The sequence below is a fragment of the Pseudorca crassidens genome, chromosome 4, assembly GCF_039906515.1.
Source record: "Pseudorca crassidens isolate mPseCra1 chromosome 4, mPseCra1.hap1, whole genome shotgun sequence".
Classification (NCBI taxonomy): Eukaryota; Metazoa; Chordata; class Mammalia; order Artiodactyla; family Delphinidae; genus Pseudorca; species Pseudorca crassidens.
Window position 1 is genome coordinate 133,791,451 of NC_090299.1, and position 23,986 is coordinate 133,815,436.

Here is a 23,986-nt window from a genome sequence, read left to right on the forward strand (position 1 = left end):
ATTCTTGGGCAAGTCACTTAACCTCATCTTCAGAAGGAGAGAGTTGATACTGACATGACTTCAAAGCTCCCACCCATCAAGTGATCACCAAGGGGTGAACGTAAGAAATATCACACAAACTTAGATTATTTTTTAGGTGCTACGGGTCGCATTTAGCTATGTTTAGTGTCTCCCAGATTTAAAGGTGGTGTATTTAAGTGTTAGCATACAAACTAATATAAGTGAATAGACAGGGATAAAAAAGAAGTCGAGGCCAAAGGGAAATTAACCTTGGGGCAAAGACGAAGGACTTTGATTAAAAAAGAACATTTGTGCTGTGCCTATATGTGCTCCTGCCATATCTTTTTGCAGATATACAGCCTTCCACCAGTGTGGGTGAGAGTGGAGAGTGCTGGGGAATGTCTGACTGGTAAACACTTTGGATATATAAACCCATAATATGATTTCTTGTCTCCAGCTGAATACAAACTGGAAAGGAAGTTCTGCAAAACAGATCTCCTAGAATCCACCTGGGTAGAAGGAGCTCAGAACAAGGAACCTGGAGGCCCATTTTCCTTCTCTGGCTCTGTGGCTAACCAGCTGAGTGACCACACTTAATCTGGCTCACTTCTCTGGGCCACAATTTAAGCATTGGTGCAGTGAATCGGTTGCACCCTACTCCTACAAGTGGGGAAAATCTATGTTTATGCTCAGAGCCCTAGAAATCGCAGAGATGCTTTTCTTTACCAGGAGCCAAAAGCATGAGAAATTATAGCAGCTAAGCCAGATAACAACCCCTTGCCCCAACTCACACACATACACTTAATTTTAATCTGCTGAAGAGGAAGTCCATGCCCTGTGGCGTAACTTCTCAGTGTCCATCTGAAGCATCTACTTGTGAACAGCAGGTGATAGGACTCCACTTGGTTATAAGCATAGTTCCAACGGATTAGCCTTGACAATACCCAAAGAGTGGTCTAGATTTTTTTTTTTTTTTTTAAGAGACAGTAATTCCTCAAACTTTCAGGGCAGTGGTGGTTGTGTCTGTGAAGGCAAAGTAAGAAACCTCACCACCTGCTTCCAAAAATGGTGAAATAGAATACGCACGGTTGTCACCTGGGATGAGCTGGTATTAGCAGGAAAAAAACAACAGTGACATTCAGAACAGGAAATCACAGTTAAAGAAAGCCATCCAGGATAATTGAGTTTATTAATCTATCTGACTTTAAATCATCTTTCCTCCATCATACTTAGAGTGTCTATGTCCACAGGTTGTTTTGAAACTCGGCCCCTCCTCCTCTGCTCCTTTCCCAAGGCTGCTATGTGATAAATAGCTCTCCCTGCTCTCTCCCCCTCCCCCATCCACCATTTCTTCTCACATTCCTCTCTAGCCATGTCGATTCTTTCCTGAGAGAAGGGTGGGAATCTCTACTCAAGGCCACTTGTCTGGACCCTGTGTCTAACAGCAAGAAGTACTAGTTTTAGAGACACTTAGGGAGTGATTCCTACACACACACACACACACACACACACACACACACACACATACCTTTCTCAGACCAGAAGTCCCTGGAGGCAGTACTAGCTGGACCTTGACCCCTAATAACATCAGGATGAAAGTGAATAGGCTATAAAGCAAACCAAGTCCACTTTCCGTAGTAAGTCCTGCTGCTTCATGGCTTTGCAGAGTCCTCTGGCACCCAGGTTGGTTACAGTAGACACAAGAACAATCTTCCCTGCAGTTTCTACTTCCTGGTGACAGCTTGTCCCACCAACCTCCCTGGTTAGGAGAGGATCCTTCTCCTTTCTTGGGGACATTATGACCAAATTTATGGCTCTTTTATTAGGTTGGCAGGTGATTTAAGTGAGGGAGGAAAGAAGTGGCCTGATTTGCACATAGTTTCAGTTCAGGAAACAAGGAAGTGGAAGAATTTATCCATGGTCATTTTCTGCTAAAAGCTTGCAAAATTCTTCAGCCACCATTGAGAAGAAAACTTCTCCCTGCTTCAAGCCTAGATTTCTGGTACCTTAAGGCTAGAAGGGATTTCTAGATCATGAAAACTTCTACTGGTAGGGGAGGGGGCCTAGAGACAGAGAGGTTAAATAACAGGCCCAAAAGATCACACATTACAAAGTTAGTTAGGAGAGCCCCAGGGCCGAGGATGGGGTCAACTGATTTCCCCAGGTCTTACCCCTCTCTCTCTCTCTCTCTTTCTCTCTCTCTCTCTCTCTCCTTGATCATCTTCAAAAGGAATCTTCTTTTGTGGGCCTAGGAAAAAACAGTAAATCTCTGAAAGACGTAAAGAAGATCGGCAATCTGTCTGCTAGCTTCCCTTTCTTTCTTTCAAGATATTCAGCATTCTGACTTTGCCCAGGAAATGGAGAAGAAGAAAAGAGAATCAGATAACATTTTAAACAAAACAAAGCAAATAAAGAAAACTGCTTTTTAAAAGAAAAGTCTGTGGTATGTGCACGCGCGCGCGCGCGCGCGTGTGTGTGTGTGTGTGTGTGTATGCGTCCAGGGCCATGTATCATTTTGGAGTAAGCTAATTGTGAGCAGTCTTTGTATTAAGAGGCACATAGAACAAGCCCTTCTTTACCTATTTCAGTCTTTAAAAACCTTAAAAATTAGTGTGAGGACAAATGATTTACTCTACCTCAGACACTGGGTCTCTGCTCTGCCCTGTATACTGCGAGATCATCCCATTTCCTTTCGGCTTCTCTCAGCTGTCTTGCCAAGTCGTCTGTCTTCTATTATTAGTCATTCTAATAAACACTCCTAATAAATACAAATCCAGGATGCTACTTTTGGCTCCTATGCTGCCTTTAGGAAAGACTGACACCTTCATTAACTTTGTCATCTGTCCTGGAGAAACCCAGCTGAGATCTCTAACATGTTCTGTTGCAAGCTGCAGTATAACAGACATATTTGGTGTATATTCTCTGTTAAATGGAATCTGAATTCCTAAGTGAACTAAAAATACTTAATTATTAATAAAATACCCCAGGGATTGGTGACATTTGGGATGATTTTATCACGCTGTAGATATTGAACAACATAATGTGTATGGTGGTATCTAATTCAACTTCTTTTGTTTAAAAGAACATTCCTTCCCAATTCGTTTTGATTTATACGCCACGTGGATTAGTCCCTGACCATCCAGCTCCGGGTGGAGGTAGAGGGACTTTCCTGAGGAATGGGATGGGACTGAAGCTGGGGCAGTGCAGGGAAGACCAGGAAGAGGCACCAAGGAGCCGTCTCCTGAGAATTGGAATTGGTTTGGGGTAGATGGCAAGTGAGGGGATTCTATTCAGGTAGAGGCAATGGTGGCCATGGATGGAAGTTTCTGGAAGGATCACAAGTCCAGGGAATCACAGGACTAGGTGCCAGGCTTCCAGTTTTGCACCAATTTGCTGTGTGACTCTGAGTACATTACTTAACCTCTCAGGGACAGAGTTTTCTCACATATTTGGAAGGGATAATTACACGCCCCTTAGCTGCCTTATTGAATTGCTCACAGTATACATGAAAGTACTTCCAACAATTAAAGCGCTTTATGAAGAATATATTCAAAGATGGGGAAGAAGGAAATAGCGTTTACTAGGCACTGTCCATGGACCAAGGGTTGTGTTGGATACTTTTACAAACATGAAGTCAGTTAGTCTTAACAAAAAAAAATCTGAGATAGGCCTGATTACCCCATTTATAGGGGAGAAATCTGAGGCTCAGAGCTTTTGCTCTGAGGTCACAAAGTGGTGGAGCCAGGCTGAAAACCTACAGAGATAAGGCATGTATTTGGGTACATAATATGTAAAAGGAAAATGGGTCACAACCTTAATTTTTAAGTAGAAATGTTCAGTCAGCCTAAGGTTTGGTTGACTTATACGTGATTATGCATTATCACAACATATGAACTCTCCCATGAAATTTTAATTATTCTGTCATCAGCCAGTTATGATATTAAGGAAGGAAAATCTCTAAGTATAGTGTCAAAAATCTGTTATTAAATAAAGTAAACATTGAGGAGGTCTTGCCATTAGGTTGATATGATCTTGATCTGTTAGTGCTGGATGGACCAATCAGGTGGAGCTTTCACTCATCACTTCCTTGTTCCTGGCACATCACTGTGAGTCTCTGCCCCCAGTGGTAACACTTGTCTTTCCTTCGTTTCTGCTCAGACCCTGGCTCTGCCCAGGTTGGTGGAGATCCCGTTTGCACTTAGATGCTTTGTACACTGTGGGTCCTGGTTTGCAGTGTTTGGCCTGGAGATGAAGTTATTGATGGCTGTTTGTGAGAGAGACAAAGTGGAGGAGGGCTTGGAGCAAGAGACCAAAAGCCAGTCCATCACCTGCTCCCTCGATGACCTCGCTTCACCTCTTCATGCTTCAGTTTCTCCATCTGTTGGTGGAAAGAGTGATACACGATACCTGGCTCTCAGAGTGTCAGGAACATCTTTGTAAAGCACTGAGAGATGCTCTAAGGGCCCTGAAAGACTTCATGCTTCCCTTTACTTGGTCAAGTAAAATCCCATCTGATGGACGAAAAATTACAGACCACGTATATTTTTTAAATAAGCAGATGATCTTATACCTGAAAAAGTACTTGCATTTCTTTATCAGTGGGTGGCGTACCATGAAACCCATTTCAATGACAGGGCCTAAATGTTTGTTTAAAAAATAAACAAATAAGCCTAAGCATGTACAAGATGCACATATGGCTGCTTTTATACTAGTTTACTTTCCTATGACAAAATGCATTTCAACTACTTTTAACATTCTTAGTGTGCTTGTTTTCACCATACACACACACACACACACACACACACAGCCATGGTAGATTAACAGCGAGATGGTATCATCACCCCCATTTTATAGATGAGAAAACTTAAACCAGGAGAAGTAAATAGATGGCCAAGTCCACAAGGATAATTAGGGGCACAGTTAGGAAAATCATCTAAGTCTCCTGTCTCAAAATCTGGCGCTTATCCCTCTCAATCTCATGTTTGATAATTCTGAACTTTTTTCTCTTCCTGTTCTTGCACATCTTTTGTTCTCCACTTATCGATATAACAGGGCTGTAGGTGCCTTCTCATGCTTCTTCTCTGGGAACGGGGCCCTTTAAAGCCTGATGTCAAGCAAGGTTTGCGGTAAAGTGAGAGCTCAGACATGACTGCTTGTTAAGCTTGTTCCTCATTGCCAGCCCGAAGAAAAACCTGCCCCAAATCACATTACCCAGTCGCTGGGACCTCTCCGCTGCTCTCAGTGGGGGAGCGCCAAGCTGCACCAAGTCATAATCAGGCTGAAACAGCCGCGTCGTGATGCTCTCACAGACACGCGTTTGCTTTGTATGTGCTTCTGAAGTGTATCCTGACTTAAAAATCCAAAGGGAAAGCGTGGGATAAACACCAAAAGATCACTTTAAATGGTTTTTTTTTTTTCCTGTGGGGAATTCAATTGCAAAGATCATCAGAGACTGATGAAGAAACACAGAAAAGCCACAGCGGATGAGGCACTAACCCCATTGTTTACTCACATTCAAGAGTGACTAGCTCTCTGCATGCCCTTTGCCAATCCAGGTTGCTTTGAAATTCCTTCCAAGGAAGCACCCCCTGCCCAGTACCACTCTGCAAAAAAGTTCTACTGAGGGTTTTAAACAGTGAGAAAAAGAAGGCTGTGAACGGGAACCCCAACATGACAGCCAGCTAGCCCGCTGTGGCCGCCCATGGTCCGGCTGCCGAAGCTCAGACAGAGAGGACGAGCCCTTCCGAAGATGCTCCTGTCTGCCCTGCTTGAGCTGCTCCTGCCAGGGCCAGCATCCCTGGGAAACTGCCCTGTAAAATGAGCAGCTCCTTTTCTACAGCAGCCTCCCAGCGGCTCCCCATCTCCGTGGCTGCCATTGGACATGACAGAGCAGCCGGCCCAGCCTGGCTCGCCTTTCGCTGCTGAAGACCTATTGGGACCTATTTTCCAAGCTGGAAAGCACAGGTGGGCAGAAGCCACGTGGGCAGCCCCGGGTGGCACGCCTGCCCTCCTACCTGCACGGTCTCCTCCAGCTTTGGGTTGATGGGGTGAGTGATTTGAGGGTCAGATGCCCTTCCCACGCGTTATCAGTTTCCCCTCTTCTTCCTGAATAGCCCGTGCACCTTCACCCATCCTGAAACCCTGCCTGGAAACAGAACAAAACAGAACCCTGCGGCCAGCCCATCCCCCAGGAGCCAGAGGGCCAGATCTGGCCCGGAGCCAGGCTCTGAAGAAACGGCGAAGGGCAGAGAGAGGCGGCGGTGGGGCAGGGAGCCTCATGTTACACATTCAAAACCTAATTTTGGATCAGAGTCATACTTGTAGCCAAGCCCGAAAGATCATCGAGGCCCCCAAATGAACCCACAGCTCTGAGGCGGGTCCTGGATGAGTCCTCAGCTCTCGTGCCCACTTGCTGCTGTCCTTAGTTCGAGAGGCTAAGTCAGGCTTGTTTGGATTTTCACTTTAAATGAAAAACTTTTTTGATGTTTTTTAATTTAATGGTTTTTTTTAAAGCAACATCAGTTGTCTCCTTGCCTCTTGCTAGCTGAGGGCAGTGCGCATTTCCCACCCCCATCTCGCTGTGCATGTTCGACTCAGCTGACATGCTCATTGGAAGCCAGGCTCCTTCGTGCTCCTTCCCCCGCTGAGTGAGGCCTAGGACACAACCTCTTGCTTCGTGACACCGGCACAGACAATAGGCCATCAGGGCAAGGGCAGCCTCAGGTGACAGAAGGAAGGTGCTTACCTTCCTATGAACAGTAAAAACGACCCTCTCTGGACACGGAGGAGAGAGGATACAGCTGGCCTCCGGGAGCGACAAGAGAGACAAGGGCTGCGCTCTCTCGTCTTCCAAGGGTGTGGGCACTTCCTCTGGAGGATTTGCTGCTGCCAAGAGCAGGCTGTTGCCTCCCTGGAACTCGGGGTATCAGGATGCTTGTTTGCAGAGCTGGCCGGCCAGCAGCCGTAGCAGCTGGTTGTAATTATGCATTGCAGCTTCAGAGGAAGTTGCTGGCTGCGGGAACAGGAGCGTGTGTTGGGCCTGGCTGCACACTGGCTGCTGGGCTTAAGGGAACAATAGGGATAGAAGCCGGTGGCAGCAAGGGAATGGAAGGAGTAGGACGAGGGTGAAGACAGGCAGAAAGAAATGGCGCAAGCTGTTCCCACTGCTGCCGGGGCTGAATCTGGAGAGACCTGTGTCTGCGCTCCGGGGAGCCCTGCTCTTATCCCCAGACTTGCGACCAAAGTCTGTGCCCTTCTGGAAGCAGCCCCCAGACTTTTTTTTTTTTTGAAAGCTGTACCTGCTGAGCACTGGATTTTGAGAAGTGGGCCTGGCTGACATATCAAATAGCACCTCTCAGCCTGTTTAAGCTAAATTGACTGCATCTTTGTAGCAGCTGGCCACAGGGAAAAACAAAAGAATTCATGATGAAGAAGGCAAATCTCTCCCGGCTAGAAAGTACGGCAGCCACAGCAGCAGTTAAAACATTTCAGTACCAGGCTAAATGCTGTGCCCAGATATGGACATCAGGCGGGAAAGAAAAAAGGACAACTTTACAGAAGTGAAATGTGGGTTAATGAACAAGTTGGTTTTTCTTTTTTCCCTCCTGGATGGAGAAAAACTCGTTAGTGTCTCGTTCTTTATACTTTCCAAGATTTCTTCAGTGTTTCCTAATTAGAACGTAGCTGGGAAATGAACATAGGGGACGGGGTGGGACACAGGGGTGGAGGACTGCCTTCCTGCCGCTGTGTCTGGAGCCCAGCCTTACATCAGCAAGAACCTCCCGTCACACATACAGACACTCCCACCCATGTCTCTCTGCGCTTCCTTCCTCTGGTCCGTCGGGAGGTTGCCTACAGCATCCACACGGCTTGGGAGCCCCCCGCAAAGTACTCAGAATCCGGTTTTTGCCAGCTCAGGGAACAATTTCAAGGCCCACATCAGACCAGCGGACAGGCCTGAGATTCCTGTGGCCTCTTGATGACCCCTCTCCACTCGTACAGCTCCTGATTTAAGTCGCTTTAAAAGGGCAGGTGCCTTACCTGGTAACGGGCACCCTTGATGTATAAAAGTGACAGCCCCACGCAATGACACATGATGGGCTTGGGCTGGTCAACGAGGAGTCCATTTCATTACCTTTCCCCCTTGTCCATTGCCTTGCACACGATGGCTGGAAATGCTATCAACCAGAAGGTGTGAATGCAGAGAAGTGCCAGCCTGTGCGTGGGCATTGCGGTCTTGTTCCCACGTGAGCAATGGAAATGCATGATGACACTATTCTCTTTGGGCCTGATGGCTAGAATCTCCTTATTGCCTGGGTGGAGGTATTATGGTGACGGGTGGAAAGAATTTTTCTAGTAGAATCCAAGTAGGCAATATTTTTTCTTCCTTTTCCTTCTCTTTCTTCCACATGAGGTTATACATTTTCTAAACACACACACACACACACACACACACACAGTTAATTCCTAGAGCCATGCCGGTCAATTCAGTAGCCGCTAGCCATTGACAGCAATTTAAATTAATTAAAATTAAATAGAAAATTCAGTTCTTCAGTCATTCTAGGAATATTTCAAGTGCTCTGCAGCCACATGGGGCTGAGAGTTACTGTATTGGACAGCACGGAGTTACAAAACGTTTCCATCATTGCAGAAAGTTCTATCAGACAGCCTGTCCTGGAGCATCTATTTTCTCGTGTATCTTAGGATTCCTGTTCCTTTCACAGTCCTCTACCAATAATTTTTACAGGGGCTTCCCTGGTGGCGCAGTGGTTGGGAGTCCGCCTGCCGTTGCGGGGAACGCGGTTCGTGCCCGGGTCCGGGAAGATCCCACATGCCGCGGAGCGGCTAGGCCCGTGAGCCATGGCCGCTGAGCCTGCGCCTCCGGAGCCTGTGCTCCGCGGCGGGGGAGGCCGCGGCGGTGGGAGGCTCGCGTACCGCAAAAAAAATAATAATAATAACTTTTACAAAGGTGAAACTGTTTTTTTTTTCTTTAACGACAACTTAAATCAAAACTAATGAGCTCCCTTTAGGTTCCTGAGGGAAAGTTCCCCAGCTACTGTGCTAATAGAACCTTGTCAAATAGTTGAACAGCATGTGACATTGTAGACATTGAAAGGACCTCAAGTCAGCAGGATTAGTCTCAGGCAGTCCTGACCCTTACATATTCCTGTAGATAATTTTCCTAGACAGTCCTAATCCCAGCTAGAAGAAGCTACTACGAGGCTAAGCTGTGAGTCAAGAAAGATACCAGGGCATCTCCATAAACATTTGCGCAATAAATAGAGAGTATAGCTCCTTTAGAACTACAAGGTAGACCACACGACAAGTTCCTGGCAGCCGGGCTTTGAAGTGGGCGGAGATGCACAGAGCAATGAAGCACTTTGATGCAGCTGGAAGCACCTTCAAAGCTTCCACGGGGAGAGATTATGGCAACTACCTGTAACTGGTTGTTCAGGTCCTTTGTGTGTGTGTTGGTGGGGGTAGGGACTGGACCACACAAAAAGTAAACAAATAAACCGAAAGCTACACTGGAAGCACTCTCCCCAAACTAACTGCAACCAAAGGAAACAAAGGATAAGCTATTTAATTGAACACTTTTGCTGGAAGGTTAAAAATTCCACCCAAACTTTTATTTATTTGTTTTATTTTCTGACTTAGAATAGAACCTTGCTTGGCAACTGGTAGATCCTTTTAATATTTAAAAATCTGTCATTTCAGTTCTTGTTTTGCAAAATTTCCCAATCTGTTTTCTTCTCATCTTGCATAGGAATGATACACTTAGCATCTGATGAACAAGTCAGCATGAATATAGACTATCCTGAGTCTCCCCCAATTTAATTGAAGGTAAAAGTATCCAAGGTGCAGGCTCCATGACCATGTTATTATTCACAAATTCTCATGAACTTTTATTCTGCTCCATTGTGGTGAGGGTATGGGTGGGTGACAGCGCGTTCCTGGAAGCAGATAAACAGGATATCACCAAAGTCGCTTTCTTAGTCCAAGCTACTTTGTCACAAAGCAGCTGTGAGGATTATAGCCACAAACCTGGGCTACCAACTGGCCTGATTTTCCCATTTTTCAAGGAGTAAATGTGGACCTGGCTGTGATTGAAAGTGAAAGCTGAAACAGGGAGGGAGAGTAGGAAAGAGCCAAGGCTTGTCAGTCCAGTTTGGAAAGTTCTAGAAGGTAGGAGTTAGAAATGTATTCGAGCAAGAGATCCCAGACCTTTCTTTCTGACCCGCCGTGGGGAGTGTAAGTGGGACTGGGGAAAGGAGTCCTGTTGAAGCTTCTCTCTCCCGATCAGTGAGGCAGGGAGACAGTCTGACAGATACTGCCAGCCTGGGTACCAGCAAAACCTGGTCCCTTTTCAGCCTTCTCCCATGTCCTGGGCTGCAGACCCTGTCTGGGAGGGAAGCAGCACCAGGTGTAAGCAACACCTCTGATAGGGCGGTTGGCCACACATCCTCAGGCTACGACTCTGTTCTCTTCTTACACTAGAGGCATCCTCATTTAGCTGGGGCTAGGGCGGGGGGAGGGGGAGGGGTGAAGCTGGAAGCTGTCCTCCAGCCCGTTGCTGACTGAGGCAGCCCCACTGTTTCACCCAGAGAGCAAGAAATGGCACCTTAATCCTTGAGGAACAAATCCTCTGAAAGCGAAGACCCTCCATAATGAAGCTGGCTGTTTTCTTTTTCTTTAAGTCTTCATAAATCATGTGCGCCAGCGTTGGCATGAGTCATATGGCTCGGCAGCAAAGCTCCCGCTAAGCCACACAGCTGTACGGGACAAAAATACCTCGGTGAATAGAGCATGTTTGTCCTGCATGGTTTACGGTATAAATACGAAATCAGCAAAAGTGCAGGGGTTCCCCGGCCTCTTGAGTCTCATAACCCTTTGGCTGCCTCCTCTGTGCCTTCTGCTGCCCTGTGTCAACCCACTTCCCCACTTCCTTGCTTTTGTTAAGGAAGAGAAGGGTGTCATCGGGATCACTGTCATGTACTGATTGTCAGATTGGTCAGTGAGCAACACTTAGTCTAAGAGAGTTTTAGTCAATGTGGAACCTCCACCCGGTAAATGGACTCGGTCTTTTCATTCTAATGGAATAATGACAGACGTCCCCCTTGTGAAAGGACTTGCAGATGGATGGGATGACATGGGATGCAATGAAATTGTGTAACTCCAATGCTGAGCATGCCCTTGGTGCGTTTGGGGGCCCCTGTGGCGTCAGAGGTGCTGTCTCTCTGCTCTGGATAGCCGTGTCCTTTCAGAGGCTTGTCTGGCCAGGTTCAGTTCCAGCCCCTCCAGGCCTGGTCTGGGGTTGCTGGAGTGACCAAGTCAGGTGGGGTCCATTCTGCTCCAATCCAGGCCACTCCCGCAGGCTTCTCCTCCAAACCTTTTCCCCACTTCTCTGGAGGAGCACAGATTAGCTCTGAGGGTCCCATTCCCTCTTAATCTCCTCTCTCTAATTTAGAGCTTCCAGAGTCTTGTTTTCGGGCAACCTATTTATATTCTTTTGGTTCATATTTAATAATTTTAAACTGTACCCACTTCTTCTCTGTCCTCCTTGGAGGGGTCCTTATGATTTCTGTGTTATTGCCTCATTGGATAATGAAGTTTCTGACACTAAAGTGTGCCACTGGAATGCATTTGCCTCATTAATGGAGGTTGTACTGAATGTAGGTCACTTAATATCTGTTAGGTGGCATATCTCATTTACCTTCAGATTAGGGTATCACTTAATATGTATTCAGGGCTTTGGTTTTAAGAGATGTATTTTTTTAATTGAACACATATTTTGAGTCCTGACATCTGACATGTTCGGCTTATATATAAAGAGTTTATATAATTTGCCTATCTAAATTCAGCGAAGTATAAAATACACTAATGAATGATAGTAAATCACTCCACACATATAAACCTCTGTTTATTTGTGGCTGGACTAGAAACAGCCTAAGACTTTTCTAACATTCCAAGTACTATTGCTTTTGGATTTGCTTCCCCCATATACAGGATAAATTCCAGCCTTTAGGACAAATTTCCAGCCACGTTTCTGCTTTGGGGCTTTAGATGTGGAAAAACAAGGAGAAAAGTAAGAGACAAGGTGTTTTCGGTGATCATCTTTTCTCTTTGAACTATCTGCTGACTTCCTCAGGGAAGCCATCACCTGAAGTGGTGAGAGAGAATGGATTTCAATGTCAAAGGGGACTGGATTTGAATCTATTAGCTTGTGACCTTGAACAAGTTGCTTAGGGTTAGGGTCCTTTCTAAGCCTCACTTTTCTCAGCTTTGAAAAGTGGGTATATATGATATATATTTGATATATATGATATATATATATATATATGATATATATTTCCTGGGTTGGTTGTGAAAAGAAAATGCTTAGCCCAATCTCTATCTAAAAGGGTATTCAGGAAGTGCCAATTCTCTTCCTATTCTGATCTTAGCTTAGATATCAGTTTCAGGTAGGTCATGTTTAGAAGATAATAGGAGGAAGTATTTCTGTCCCGTCTCCATCACCGTGTAAGGTAATTAAGCTAAATCGTCAATTAGAATGTGCATCTACAAAGTTACATTCATCTCACATTGTGGACGCCAGAGCACCAAGCCACTGCCCTGAAGACTCTTTTCTCTACTTACCAGCCCTGGTCACGTGGAATCAGCCCTGTGGGGAAGTGGGCAACAAGAGTCCCAGCCAGGCTCCAGACTGGAGGAGGACCAAGTGAGGTGTACACCTACCTGCCACTACCAGCTCCATTGGGGAGATATGTTTTGAAGGCCATGGAGAATTACCTGTCACCCACACATCCACCAAATTTCTACTTAAGTACTACTGTTAAAGTTTCATCCCTTTTGTTTAAGAGCTTGTCAGTGGCAAACACACAACTCAAGCTAGCTTTCTTAAGGCATGAGAACTTCTTGGCTTATGTAACTTGGAAGTTTAAGGAGGTGACGTTGACTTCAAGTCCATCGGGAGCACATGTCCACCCACTAAAGCAATCACTCTGGCTGTGACACACAAAATTTCATTTGTTGGACTTGGGTCACAAGCCTTCCCATGGAGCAAGGGGTAGAGACAGTCCTACCTAAACTATAGGGACAGAGAGTGAGTTGAGGGAGGCTTGCCAAAATAAAAAGATTGCTTTCTGGGCAGACAAATGCAATAGATGCTGACTACAAGCTACTGTAGAACAGACAATATTGTGGGAGTGTTAACACATGAATCCAGGTTGTCAGCTGTGTATCAGTCAGGGTCCAGTCAGGAGACAGAAACTGCCCTAGTTATTTTAATAGAGAGAATTTAATATAAGGAATGCATAACTAGGTACAACATTGTTAACAAGGTAACTAAAAGTATAAAAAGAGGATAGTAAGATACTACTAGGGTTGGGGGAAAAAGGGAAGAAGATGGAATTATCAAAATCTAGGAGCTTAGAGATACTGTATGGAGCTAAAACTCAGACCCCTGGGGTGATACTTGGCTGGCCCTGGTGACTAGGGATGCACAACGTGGCTGGTTCTGCAAATGCTGGGCAAACTAAACACGGGATTCACTCGCTGCTGTGGGAAAGAACTGCTTCTGCTGAGTGAAGAAGTCTGGCTGGGGGACTGCTCACAGACGTCGAGACAGTAGTGGGCACATGGGAAGGAATTAGTCCCTTCTCCTCCTCCAGCTTTGCAGGCTCCCTCTAATAACCACAGTTCTCAGATTGGAGCTGCTGGCAAAGGGGAATCATGGTTTGCTGACTCCAGCTCCAGCCTTGGAAAGCCAAGTATACAAGGGTGGGTGTGGAGCTGAGGGACAATGATTGCCTAACCAAGAGGTCATCACACTTTAGTGTGCAGTGTTTGCTTCCTTAAAGATGAGCAGACAGTAAGTGTACTAAAGACACGGAAGTCTGAATGGCGTTGAATAACGCTTGGAGATGTGAATCATGATTCTCTCCTACTTCAAAGTTCCTTCTTCCTTGGGCAGAGCAGACCTGGTATCAGACGACTATACCAGGTGTGACCGTAAAATAAAGAGATGGCATCTCCAAGGAAAGCATTTCGTTAACTTGAGTTATTCTTTCAGGTATCCAGGCTACAAGTAGGCCAGGCTTTCCCTTTTCTCTCTAGGCTGTAGGTAGTCAATGTCTTGGTAATTACTGAGCCCACGTGGATCAAAGATCAGCTGAAACTTTCCCGATGACTAAGCATAAACAACCTTGCCAGAGGAAGGAGTCGGTGTGTTTATACAAAATGTTTGTCCTTTTCCGAAAGTAAGCGTCTTCTCTTGGTCAAAATTTCTCATTAACTCTGTCACTTGAGATTAGCTCTTGAAGCCCTGAAGTTTCAGACAAATTGAATTTCTCTAGTTATTCTAACCATACTAGTATGACTGCTTTGGTCAAAGCAAGTTTTTTGTGTGTGTGTATGCGCTTAACAAGGCCAGGTAGAAAACACATATTCTGTGTAAGCAGTAAATGTCAGAACATCAAGTACAATTTGGTGAACTTTAGTAGAACAGTTATTAAGCAATACAGCCCTTTTCTTTGCTCCAACAAGTTGTGAAGGCTCCACTTCTAAAAAGGAGAAAAGCCGGACAGCACTACAAAATCATGAATCCATTTTTGGTTTACTGTTAGCAAAAGGCTGTCATAAAAACTAATTTTATGCCTATTAATAAATGAGTCATAACTAACAATCATTCCCAATAAGAATACACTTTCAAGGGAAAAAAATTATGGAGAAAGAAATCTGTCGTCATAAGTGACTTTAAGCCTAATAAAAATTGTAAAAAATACTCTAATGTATTTCAACTAAGTGCTTTATAGTTTCCAAAACGCTTTCACATCTATCTTCCCATTCAATCCTCACAGGAACTATATGAGGTAGGTAAGATTTATCATTCAGTTTTACAGATTGAAAAAACAAAACAAAAAAAAAACAACTGAGGCTCAGAGAGGCTTAAGCAACTTGCTTAAGTGGTAAATTGTGGAGCTGGGTCACAAACCAGGTCTTCTGAATCCTGCATCAGCTGTTTTCTCATTGCTGCTTCTTTAACTAACTCTATGGTCAGATTTCCAAAATATGTATAAAAGGAGATGATCATAGCCTGCTATTTCCTACATATATAAAGTAGTAAGATCTATCCTATTAGATAGTACCACATCTACAGAATGTAACTTACTGGTAATTGGGAAGCAAGTTTTGGAATTTGAGAAGAACAATAATAGCTAACATTTACTGTTACTACTTGCCAAAAATCTCTTCCTTATCCAACGCCTGAAACTACCCAAGAGGTATATATTTCTTTTAGCGTCATTTTACAGATGAATAGACAGAGGCTCACATAACTTTCCAAAGTCACTTAACCAGTAAGTTACAGAACAAGGATCAGATGGAGGTTTGTCTGATCCAAAACCCATGCTGGCCCCTGCTCTTCTGCGCAGGCCCAGCTACGGGCAGGACCGCCCCAGTAATAAATGCTGATCCATCCTGTTCTCCCAGACCTGCCCAAATGCAAGAGTATCTAAATAAAAAGGATGAAGCCACAGCCTAACAGGCTGCAAATATAGCTTCACCTGGGAAAGACGTGAACTTCAGCTTTGATTTGCTGAGTCATCTTGGTTAAGACCCTCCTTCACATTCTTTCTCTGTAAACAGGAAATGAAAATATCAGGCCTGTCTTAATGGCCATTTGCCCCTGATTTATCTCCATCGGAGCTCGCTATCACAAGGACAGACCATTGACCAGAAAAGTGGGTCTTTCCCCCCTTACTTGGTTCAATACCCTAGAATGAGAAATGTCAGATATATTCCAGTTATTACCTAATTGGCAACAGTGCATAATATTTTTTATATTGCAGGCCTGAGGCAGACAACAAAATTCAATTCTGTCACAAGTAGTGGTATTTTTTGAAATATTCAGGCACAAGACAACATATTTCCCAACAAATAGTTTGGTGGTTGTTTTTTTTTTCTCTCTCCACTTTTTCTTTTTTTGCGTATTTCTTTCTTTTTTTTAAATTAGTTATCTATTTTATACATATTAGTGTATATATGTCAATCCCAATCTCCTAGTTCATCTGCCGCCTCCCCTGCCTAGTTCGGTTGTTTTTGCTAGCTTTGTGTTGTCTTCAAAACATACCACAGGCATTAAGTCCATGTTATGGATTTAGAGCTTTCTTTTTTCTGCTTCAATTCTAACTTATTTTCAAATTATAAAATTTAAAAGTGCCTGAAACCACAAAACTTTTTTTTTTTTGGCACTCATAACTGAAAAAGAGCTGAATTTTTTTCCCTAAGATTTTTATAAGGGATTTGCTCTTAGGCTGATGCTTCTTAACTGAAGCTCTTTTTTCTGACCAACTTTTAATTTTCTGAAAGTTGAGGCTTATGATATGGAGAAGGCACTAACAAGTCCTAATCTGGGATAATGAGCTGGATGGATAAATGAGTCCCTGACCACCACCAAAAGATCATCATGGCCACAGTTTTTTTTTCACCCCTCAATTAAGTGTAGATGTGATTACCTGAACATGCAGCAATATTCCCTTAGCAATTGTGCTAGAATAACGGTCTAAATTTATTTTATGTAATATTCTTTTCAATAACAATGTCTATTAAAGACATCTGGTAAAAGTCTGTAATGCTTATTTCATGGGTAGGCAGCATAAGAGTGTGTTTTAAGAATCCTGTTTTCAGTTTAATGTTATGGGGTGTTAAGGAGAAGGGTTATGGGTATAACATTATTAGTTGGAATTTGGCTCAAATTGGAATTGGGCCCAAGAATTTACTTATCCACAATATTGTGAAGGGCTTTTTAAAATATTAAAAAGTTTAACTAAACAAGAATATTAGTATAATTTAATGTTTCACCTGCAGTTCTCAAGGCCATTCAAAACACTTCCTAATCACCAGATTTCAAACTCCGATGTTAGCCTGTCTCTCATACTGCAAGGCTTTTAAAAGCCAGAGGTTTATTACATCAGGTCAGTATTTTAGCCACAAGAAAAAAAGATGTATTTGCTGAATTGTTTGACTATAGATGAAAAAGGAAAAACTACCATATGCCATGGACCCTTTGTTAGGGTTTGAGGTGCCAGCTGAGCCACAGGGGTGGTGGTGGGACAGTGAGGCACAGGGGCCCCAGCCCAGGCCTGGCCTGGACTGAAGCCACCATATTCACACCACTGCCAAGTAGAAATGAATCACCCTGCCCATTGGCTAGGCTTAGCATCCCTGTAATTTCATTTTAAAACCTCAACGATCAAGATGAAAAGAAAGCAATAAAACATATCAAAGTTTTACTCGTGCAGTTTGAAGAGCCCCCCCCCCCCATTCTGCACGTCTGTGGCCTTGACACTTCTTTTGGCATCGCTGTTTAGCGACACAGGAGTAATTCACCACTGTCAGGGAACTTGGCTGTTTCATCACCTACATGAGAGGCCTGCATAACTCCATGGTGATTGCTGTCTAGATGAATTATGTGGCTCCTTCATGCATTTTTTGACTGAACAGTGATAACTCAGATAATGCGTTATCCCGTGCCTCTCTCGGAGAGGAACCTGTCCTTTTTCTTACAGAGCAGTGAAAGAAAGACCTCATCGAGGCATTTAAAGTGACATCACTATGCCAATCAAAACTTCTTACAGTCAGTAAGAAGCAATTGCTGGGCCAGATTAATATAGTAAAGGTAAATCTCAGTGACAACTCTTTCAGCTGTTTAGAGCTGGTGCTAATTGTTCATCAAGCTCTTAGAAAATAGTAGAGGAAGCAATGCCCAAAATGTAGCCGATAAAATTTATTTTATAATCTCATATTCATACGTGCTGGGGAATCCATGGGTTTTGCCATCTATGCCTTCATCTGTCCGTCCATCCACCCATCCATCCTCCCTCCATTCATCATCCATTCACTCACCATTCATTCAACACATATTGTGGCACGCTCACTGGATGCCCTAGCTAGGCACTAGTGATTCAGCAGTAAGCCAAACAGATGGGCGTTGCTCTTCTAGGGTTTATTGTCTGTTGGGAAGACAGAAATTAAGTATTTACCAGTGTGATGAGTATTGGGAAGGACATATGCAGGATACTCTAGAAGCATGTCACAGGAGAACCTAACCTCGTCAGAGGAGACAGAAAGACTTCCTAAAAGAAATGATGCTTAAGCTGAGACCTAAAGGATGCGAGACTGGGGAGGGAACCCCTTTGGCAGAGGAACAGCAGGTGCAAAGTGCCTGAGGCAGGCAAGAAATGCAGGGCAACCATGAGAAACTGGCAAAACTGCGATGTCCATAATGGGTGGGACATGAGTAGGGTGGAGGAAACTGGTTCCAGATGAGGCTTACTGATGTTCCATGCTGACCCATGAACAACAAACTGAGGAAAAAAATCTTATGTCAACAAGATTTTATTAGAATATGATTTTAGAGGCATGGAGAATCTTAATATTTTATTCTGTATATCATATACACTGAGTGTACGTATGTATATAAAATATGTGTATATATACTATATGGTGTCTGTGTATATATACATATAGGTACTGATACATATATTCTTTTTTTTTTTTTTTTTTCGCGGTACGTGGGCCTCTCACTGTTGTGGCTTCTCCCATTGTGGAGCACAGGCTCCGGATGCGCAGGCTCAGCGGCCATGGCTCACGGGCGCAGCCGCTCCGCGGCATGTGGGATCCTCCCGGACCGGAGCACGAATCCGTGTCCCCTCCATCGGCAGGCGGACTCCCAACCACCGCGCCAGCAGGGAAGCCCTCAGATTTCTTTTTATTCATCAGTATCTCTGACCTTCCTTACCCATCCTTTTTTTTTTTTAATAGATCTTTATTGGAGTATAATTGCTTCACAATACTGTGTTAGTTTCTGTTGTACAACAAAGTGAATCAGCCATATGCACACGTATATCCCCATATCCCCTTCCTCTTGAGCCTCCCTCCCACCCTCCCTATCCCACCCCTCTAGGTGGTCACAAAGCACCGAGCTGATCTCCCTGTGCTATGCAGCTGCTTCCCACTAGTTAACTATTTCACATTCGGTAGTGTATATATGTCGATAGTAAGTAGCAATGAAACTGATAATGAGCAATACATTTGCCGGATATTACCTGATATTTTCAAAAGGCTTTGTACTTTAGCTGTGCAAGCACATCACTGCATTTAAACCTCACCACAACCGTAGGAGGTAGGCATGCCCCCAATTTCCAGTTTGACAAGTGAGGGAACTGAGGTCTAGAGAGATTAGCTGGCTTGGTGAGTGGCCCCTTTATGTGGCAGTGAGGTACAAAATCCAGTGTTTTCCTCTCTCCTCTGCACCACCAAACTGGGCCACGGGAAGTGGGAACAAGGCAGGACTAAAGACTTGAATGATTTGAAAACTTTGTGAACAGTTTTTCCTGATAGCTCATCTCATTTTAACCTCTAGGTGTGAGTACAAAGACAAATCCATTCTGATTTAACTCCCAAGTCTTAAACTCACTCTTGCTCCTGGCCTTCTAAGATTTTAGAGAAAAGCAACATCACAGCCTACACTGACCAAGAATTGACCACGTGAAGAGATACGTTCAGAACCTACTCTCTACGCTCTCTGTAACTTTGGGGTGCATTGCAGTGTTCAGTGATGAGACAAATTTGCCACAAATGCCTTGCCATCTAAAGCTTTCAAAGCTTATTTTCATTAATTTCTCATAACCCAGTAGCCCTCACAAATGGTATTGGCTGCATGGCAAACTTGCACTTGGCCATGTTCAGGGAGGCAAGGTGATCAGGAGCACGGATCTTCTCACTCCTGATCCAGTTTTCTTCTCCACTCTCGAATGCTCTGTCTATACCCGAGAGGACTTTCAGTTGTGGCACTGCCTGAGGTTATGTTCAGATTGTCTCTGAGGTCCTGAATCTAAGCAGACCACCGAGCTCATCCTTGCGCAGAAACTATTTGCCATGGGCTCCTCTTTGCAGAAGGCGAATTTCCCAGGCTGGTTCTGTAGTCCCAGGGCTGGGTCATCACAAGAAAAGCTTTTCGGGCCTTGGAGATGATGTGAAACATCAGGTATTGGCGTCCAGCTTGTACACCAAACTCTAAATTTTCATCTGTATTATTTTTTTAATCATCACCCTTCTACCATTGCCTATGTTTGAAATACGTTTATCCACAAAACAAACCACTTTTAAAACACTTAGGTCTCGTGGTCTTTTCTTGCATAAATGAATGCCCTACTAGGCTTTAACACTGCAATAGCACCTGGACCTCCAGCCTGACAGTCCAAGGACTGTCACGCATCTGCAGCACAGGCCCTGAGGTCCATGTAGTCCCTTGGCATTTAAAGAGTTTAGATTCACTGCTTGAATTACTCCAGAGAGACCCAGGAGACCCTTGACCTGTACTGATTTGTAGTTTAGCTGAGGCAAATTTGATTAAAATGAGCTGTAAGGTTGGAGAGTAGACACCCAGATACTTTGGCTACTGAAAGAAGCTGGTCAGCTGCTCGTGATCTGAGTCTGGGAGCAGTTTCACTGTTTTCTTTCCATTCTCAAGCACAATTATGGGAGATGTTATGTGCTAAAGTGGTATTTGCCGACTTAGGGATTTGCAAAGGTCTTGGGTATCCTTCTCAAACACCAGGAGTCTGCTCTAGCCATCTGTAACATTCTTTGAATGAAACTTTCAATATACGTATACATATATGTATAACATATGAAAAAGATTGCATATATGAAAGTAATGGTATTTACTTGGTATAATTAGAACAGTGGTTCCCAGCTAGAGTTGCTTTTTTCCCCAGGGGACTTTTGGCAATACTTAGAGATATTTTTGGTTGTTGCAACTGGCCAGAGGGAGTGTATGGGTTGGGGGGGAGGGGATGCTAATGCATCTACTGGGCAGAGGCCGGAGACACTGCTCATCCTCCTACAGTGCTTAGGGAAGCTCCCTATAACAAATAATTGTCCAGTACAAAATGTCAGTAGTGCCAAGGTTGACAAACTCAGGATTAGAGTAATATTTTCTCTATTGTTCCAAAATTTTATGACATTTTTAAATACAGGCATAGCTCAGAGATATTGTGGGCTCAGTTCCAGAGCACCATGATAAAATGAGTATCACAATAAAGTGAGTGACACAAAATTTTTGGTTTCCCAGTGCATATAAAAGTTATGTTTACACTCTACTGTAACCTATTAAGTGTGCAATAGCATTATGTCTAAAAAACAATATTTATACCTTAATTAAAAATACTTTATTGCTAAAATATGCTAACCATCGTCTGAGCCTTCAGAGAGTCATAGTAGTAACGTCAAGGATTGTTGATCACAGATCACCATAACAAATATAATAATAATGAAAAAGTTTCAGATATGTCGAGAAGCACCAAAATGTGATAAACCTGTATATACATGATTACATAATGTCATTATGTTTAGGTTTTCTTTTTTTTTCCTTTGGTAAGTTTTGTCATCCCAACACCAAATGATTATCATTCTTACTTTCCAGAGAATTTCTTTTATGATTTAAGTTATGTCCTCCCCTTTCATTAAGGGCTGACCAATGAAAAGCCAGATGTGAACCCTCTGCATTTTTGGTAAATCTACTGTTGGAGACAGAGTTCACAGTGGCACTCAAGTCACTTTATGTAAAGATGCTTTCAGAATACGTTTTTCTAACATCTCAGGGCCAGAACCACTTCATCTACCTGGGTGAACTGTTATATTTGTTGACTTTTGGGCAATACGTACAATGTGTTTGCCGCTTTGCCTTTGCTGCTAAGAAACTCGGTGCTAAGTTTTCTCTTCCCATCTTCCTCATCCCTTCACCCTCTTTACTTGTTGATTCTTCCCGTCTTCTTAGGTCTTGTTTACTTTTCTATCTGCACCGAACCTGGTCCTTTTCGAATTAGTTAATTACCTAACTAAAATGGTCCCCTCCTCTCTCCATGTTCTCCCTCCCACTAATTCTTTGTGTTCCCCCCTCCCACAGATTCTTTTTTTTTCCCTCATGGTTTTTATTCCATATCTTATCTCTTTCATAATTTTAAATGTAGCTGATTTATTACCTCTTTCAATATGTTGCATTATCTCATGTCCCTGTTTTGTTTTTTGTTTTTTGTTTTTGCGGTACGCGGGCCTCTCACTGTTGTGGCCTCTCCCGTTGCGGAGCACAGGCTCCGGATGCGCAGGCTCAGCGGCCATGGCTCACAGGCCTAGCTGCTCCGTGGTATGTGGGATCTTCCAGGACCGGGGCACGAACCTGTGTCCCCTGCATCGGCAGGCGGACTCTCAACCACTGCGCCACCAGGGAAGCCCTCATGTCCCTGTTTGATGTTTCTGCTGGCTCTCTTTTCACAGCAGATTGCTGCCTGTGTGTGATTTGTAATTTTTGTGTGTGAGTTTATCTTCAGTGGAGATTGTTGTTTGCTTTTTGTTGGAATCCCATGCATCTTTGTTGGTTAAGGAATGAGTATATACATATTCTTTTTGAAAGTTATTAGTAGTAATTTAAAAATATACACATGCTATACTTCATAATAAAATTTAATATAGTAAAGGTATGAAAAATTATTTGAAATGTTTTATTACATCATCATATATAAATAATAATGGAATGAACCTGGTGTCATATAGTTGGGGATTATCAAATAAGAGTATGTAGAATGTTAAAATATGAAAATTGAGTCTATGATGTTTTAGAAAGTCCTGGCCTGGAAGTAACATACATCACTGGTCTTCCTATTCCTGTGGCAACCATTCCAACAGCCACATTTAGATACAAAGGGAACTGTAGTCTCTGGCTGAGCAGCTGCGTCTCTGCTTTGAGGGAAGTGTGAATTGCAGTGGTCAGCCCGCCATGTCTGCCACAGTGGGCCTGAGCCCAATGTAAGGGCCGTTCTCCTTCCTTCTCTTGCTTGTCTCCTCATTATTGAGCCTTTAGTATGCTGCAGGGTCTCCTCATCCCAGCCCTCACTCCACACTCAGTACTTTTCTAAGGATGGCATCAGGGGTTGGGGGAGAGATCTGTGTGCCCACCCGAGTGCTAATAAAGTCAGTCCTTCCCTAACCATGGAGAAAGAGTGGCGACGAGCGATGCTCTGTCCAAGTAGAGCCGCAAGAAAGTTAACTCTGTGAAGGGAAGGACTCTGCTGCTCTTATTTGCCACTGTGTCATCAGTATCTGAAAAGTGGCTGGCACAGAGTAGGTGCCCATGGATTCTTGCTGAAAAAATATGAATGATTAAATAAATACCTGTTTCTCTATCCTCTTTCCCACGGGAATAAATAGAATATCTTTCTATCCCTTTCATCTTTCCTCCTATCACTGGATACCCACTTACACCTCCTAAAACTTTGCCAAAATTTTCTATTCTCACATTCATCGTTCTATTCTACAGAATTCTCCTGTTTCTGCCCCATTCTACTCCTCTTGTCTCCTGTCCTCTACAACAACCCTCAGTCAGTTTTTATGCTCATCAGCATCCAGACCCTCTTCCTTGCATTGGAACCACCTTTATTTCACATTAACAGTGATGACTAAAGTATAAATGAATATATTACAGAATAACCTGCAAATGTCCATTTGCATCCATTGACTTAGGTGGTGTCCCAAGGAGACTTCAATGGAAAGAGTACTTGACCCCTCCCATGACCGGCTAATCTCTCTGCCTGACTGGATGGCGTGGGTTGAGCCACGCAACTTGGAGTGGTAACAATACTTCCAGTTTCTCCAAAGTGGCTGCTTCACACTCTGTACGTTAGCTCCTGCTGCTGAGGGGCTCCTGAGGGGCTCCAGCGAGCTCCTCTTTGGGGCAGAATCCCCAGCCTCTGTCCTTTGTAACCAGCCTCATTGCTGGAGAGCAAGGTTTAGCTGTTTCTAAAAGGCTCCTCTCAAACATAGGCAGAACACTCTGTGACATAAATCACAGCAAGATCCTTTTTGACCCACCTCCTAGAGAAATGGAAATAAAAACAAAAATAAACAAATGGGACCTAATGAAACTTAA

General features: G+C 43.9%; 1 protein-coding gene and 1 long non-coding RNA gene across 2 annotated transcripts in view; one reads left to right on the top strand and one right to left on the bottom strand.

Annotated features, from left to right (window-relative positions):
* MAML3 (mastermind like transcriptional coactivator 3) overlaps positions 1-23,986 on the top strand; it is a 636,110-nt gene that overhangs the window by 117,197 nt on the left and 494,927 nt on the right. The gene's annotated exons all lie outside the window — the stretch shown is intronic.
* On the bottom strand, positions 3,525-6,901 carry LOC137223262 (uncharacterized). The gene is made up of 3 exons (XR_010942770.1): positions 6,746-6,901; positions 6,015-6,145; positions 3,525-4,378 (listed from the first exon to the last, which is right to left on the bottom strand). It is a non-coding gene; the product is annotated as an uncharacterized lncRNA (long non-coding RNA).